The sequence below is a fragment of the Stegostoma tigrinum genome, chromosome 31, assembly GCF_030684315.1.
Source record: "Stegostoma tigrinum isolate sSteTig4 chromosome 31, sSteTig4.hap1, whole genome shotgun sequence".
NCBI lineage: Eukaryota > Metazoa > Chordata > Chondrichthyes > Orectolobiformes > Stegostomatidae > Stegostoma > Stegostoma tigrinum.
The window spans coordinates 1,762,226-1,766,891 of NC_081384.1; positions in this window are offsets into that span (position 1 = coordinate 1,762,226).

The following is a 4,666-nucleotide window of genomic DNA, read 5'->3' on the forward strand; positions in this document are numbered from 1 at the left end:
CTCAAACCCCTGAACCACCACCCACCGTACACCAGCTACTAACTCAGCAGAATGGACACTGCCAGGAGCAGCCAAGAAGTGTTTAAGGAGACCCCAGAGAAGTATGTGAGTGAAAAGAGGCTAGAGGGGTTTGCTGGTTTGGTGAGACCAACGAGGAGACTTATGGGATGACAAACACCAGAGAGGCTGAATGGCCTGTCACTCTGGTAACTCTCCTATACCTCAATCAGTCTGAAGTTTTAGCTTTGACACTGGCCAGAAATGTGAAGGGTACCAAGGGAGATCAGCTCGTTTTATACGTCTCCATCAAGAAGGCGAGAAGTCTCAATGGAAAAGCTCAGTATCCAGGCCCACAGACTGAGGGCAGCAATAGTCATACATTCTCAGAGAATCTGTTACATTCGCAGGAAGCTTCAGAATCTCAGTGATGGCATGAATGCAGAATTGACACCGAGACAAAGTGGGAGATGTTCAGATCGGTGAGGAAAGCGTTTCAGTGAAGAGGTTAGCTTTAAAGTAAGCAGAGGTTTGTTCAAGGAAGTCCAGAGTTTAGGGTTCAGTCTCCTGAGCACAAATGGGCTGGACAAAGGGAGTGAGGAATCCTGAAAATGTGACTGTTAGAGGGGAGTAGCATTCCTGCAGGATGGTTTTTAAGCTGGTGGAGGTTACAGAGGCCAGGGGGGGATTTGAAGATAAGAATTTTTAAATTAAGGTTTTTGTGGTCTAGACATCAATGTCTGTCAAAATGCTGACATTTTCAGAACTGTTGATGCTGGGCCTTTTCAGTCACTCACCACATTACCCCCAGTAACATCCAGGCCAGACTCTCGACGTGAGATCAGCACTTGCTGGACAAACTGTCCCTCATTTCTAATGGCCAGATTATCTTCATTTCTGTTGCTTCTGCCTGAAGACGAAACACTCTCACTCTCACTTTGGTGAACGAAAGTTGATATCCACAGATTAGCAAACACCACAAGACTCTTCAAAGTGGTAATAAAACTTGGACTCATTAATCCCCATAGTCAAAGAGTTCAGATTTCCTGAGATTCTAGCAGGCAGGATAGATGGAGTGAAGACACAAATTACGCATCAGTTCATTGAAATATATAGAACAGGTTTGAGGAGCTGAATGGCCTGGATCCAGTCTTCTAATGAATAGCTGAGACTTGGTGTCTGCTAAAAATGCCATGAATAACAGTAAGTATTCACTGTTAAACAAAATCTTAGATTTTTTGGTCTTCTGCAATGTTTGAATGAGAACCAAGAATTGGCCAAAATGTTCATTTAGTTTGAACAATCTAATCCAGAAGTGTCGCACTAATTTTACATCAACGCTGACTGATGCTAAAGAACATGTTGAGCAATTTTACTGCAAACAAGGACCAGTTGCTGGTTATTTCTTTTCATTGCTGATATTGCCAGGTCCATGCCTTTTGTCTGCGATTGCTCACGCACCAGGGATTAGGATTGAAGGGATTCTGAGCCAAAGATGAAATATCACAGCTGCTTTAGAATAACAGAGTGAGAGCGAACTGTGCAGAAATTCTTACGAAGAATCAGACTGATCAAACGATCCTGAGTGGTATTCAGAATAAACGTGAAGTGTGGCTTCTGGCATGAGAACAGCATCAACAGCCACAATCATCCTGAGGATATCGGTTTAAAAGAAATCCAATTCAAACAACATTCCACTGGAGCTCAGTTGACATTCGAAGGTTGGAACACGAAGGGAACACGATGAACTCCAATCAGAGTCTCATGATAAAGAGCTGATTAATTTCAGAATGAGGATGAGGAGGAATTGCTTCAATTTAATGTTGTAAATCAGTGAAAATCTCCAGCTCAAAAGGCAACGTTGAGGACAGAAATCAGTCATGAGCTAATTGTCAGGCCCAGCCAAATCAATTGGATGAATAACTGCCATCTGTTCACATTTCTTGGCTAATTGAATTTATACACACACACACTGACTCTCACTGGGGTACAGTCCCACACACACTGACTCTCACTGGGGTACAGTCCCACACACACTGACTCTCACTGGTGTACAGTCCCACACACACACTGACTCTCACTGGGGTACAGTCCCACACACACACACTGACTCTCACTGGGGTACAGTCCCACACACACTGACTCTCACTGGTGTACAGTCCCACACACACACTGACTCTCACTGGGGTACAGTCCCACACACACACACTGACTCTCACTGGGGTACAGTCCCACACACACACTGACTCTCACTGTGGTACAGACCCACACACACTGACTCTCACTGGGGTACAGTCCCACACACACACTGACTCTCACTGGGGTACAGTCCCACACACACTGACTCTCACTGTGGTACAGTCCCACACACACACTGACTCTCACTGGGGTACAGTCTCACACACACTGACTCTCACTGGGGTACAACCCACACACACTGACTCTCACTGGGGTACGGCCCCGCACGCACTGACTCTCACTGGAGTACAGTCCCACACTCACGGACTCTCACTGGGGTACAGACCCACACTCACGGACTCTCACTGGGGTACAGTCCCACACACACACTGACTCTCACTGGGGTACAGTCCCACTCACACTGACTCTCACTGGGTACAGTCCCACACACACACTGACTCTCACTGGGGTACAGTCCCACACACACACTGACTCTCACTGGGGTACAGTCCCACACACACTGACTCTCACTGGGGTACAGTCCCACTCACACTGACTCTCACTGGGTACAGTCCCACACACACACACTGACTCTCACTGGGGTACACTCCCACACACACACACACTGACTCTCACTGGGGTACAGTCCCACACACACTGACTCTCACTGGGGTACAGTCCCACTCACACTGACTCTCACTGGGGTACACTCCCACACACACACACACTGACTCTCACTGGGGTACAGTCCCACTCACACTGACTCTCACTGGGGTACAGTCCCACTCACACTGATTCTCATTGGGGTACAGTCCCGCACACACACACTGACTCTCACTGGGGTTGGGTGGGGGGATAGTTCCGTAATCACTGACAGTGGGACCGGAGGCTCTGTGTTGTGTTGTGTCAGTCTGTATGCAGTGTGTCAGGGTGAGTCTGTGAGGCCATTCTGTGGTCAGTATTTCAATGTCATTCCATGTCTCGATTCTTTATGTAGAGGGTTTTGATTCTGTGGAGTTTGTTTGTGCAGAGCCCGGTACTGAAACAGTTAAGGGAATGGGATGTAGCTTTATTTTCAAATATGTAACGAGTTCTTCAAGTATGAAGACTGAGGCTGGATTTGATCCAAAGTGTTACTCAGTAAAGTACCTGGTCAATGTACAAACTGAAATTATTGAACCAACACTGGAATGAAGCGTTAGTGATTCTAAGGAGTTTATGGTGCACAACCATATCTGTAATTATTAAAGTCTATTCTAGCAGGACAGAGTGAGCAGGAATTGGAAGTTGCCCTGGCACCTAGAGCCATGCAGGGGCTGACTGAAACAACTGTCTGTAAATGGAGCAAAGTTCACCATTCTGATGATCAGGAATGTTCTGTGTTAAATACACAATTGTGAAGCTAGTTAGGCAGTTCCCAGGCTCCTTGCAGCTGGCAAATACAGTCATAGGTTTCTCGAGCTGCTTTGAAAGTATGCAACACTTTGTAGCTCCCAGGGGCTCCAGTCGTACATCTCTTCCCATTGTCGTGGAGACCGGGGGTGCATTTGTTGCTGGGCTCTGGGGTTTGGGATTTTCTCCACCTGGTCTCTGTAGGGCAGCTCAGCTCAAGCTGCCTGGATCACTGCTGAAGTGTTTTACTCACATTCCCTCCTATTGGGGGGGACTTGTGTTTCTCCCCCGACGGCAGCTTTTATTTAATTTTTCATAAAACAGAGAGGACATATCTCACTTTATTGAATTTGTTGATCATCTTTTAAATATGGAATGTGGTAAAAATGGCACTTATCAAATAAGTGAATTATCAAATAGATAAATAGGAAAGGAATAGAGGGATAAGGATCCTGTAAGTGAAGGCAGTTTTAACATGGAAGGGCAAAATGTGTTGGAGCAGGGTGGGAGGGCCGAAGGTCCTGTTCCTGTGCTGCATTGTTCTTTCTTTATTAAATTCATTTGGGGGAAGTATTTATTGCTCATCCCATTATTGCCCCTGGAGAAGGTGGTGGTGAGCTGCCTTCTCAAGCAGCTGCTGTCTTTGAGCTATAGGGAGACTCACAAGATTTTGACCCCATGATGGTGAAGGAAAAGTGACATACGAGAGGGTGACAAATTTTGGGGCTGATTTCCAAATGCTTGACCCTCAAATGATGTTGACGACAATGAATCGGATGGAAAAAGTTGCTGGATGCAAAGCATTAACTCGATTGATTTCTGTCTTGACAGATACTAAACTGAGCTTCTCCAGCAGCTTCTGTTTTTATTTGCAATAGAGGAGGCGTGTGAAACTAAAGCTATCAGCAAAGTCAGACTGAGGTCAAGAGTGTTCAAGGACGAAAGAAGAAACTATCAAAGCACCGGGCGTGGTAGCTGCTTTTTGGATTTTGAGAGAGAAGGAAGTACTTTGAGGAAAGACAGACACAGAGTGCAGCTGTTCGAGGGCACCAGGATTTGAAGGGAGCTGCGTATATGATGGGGTTATCAGCAGGAAAGT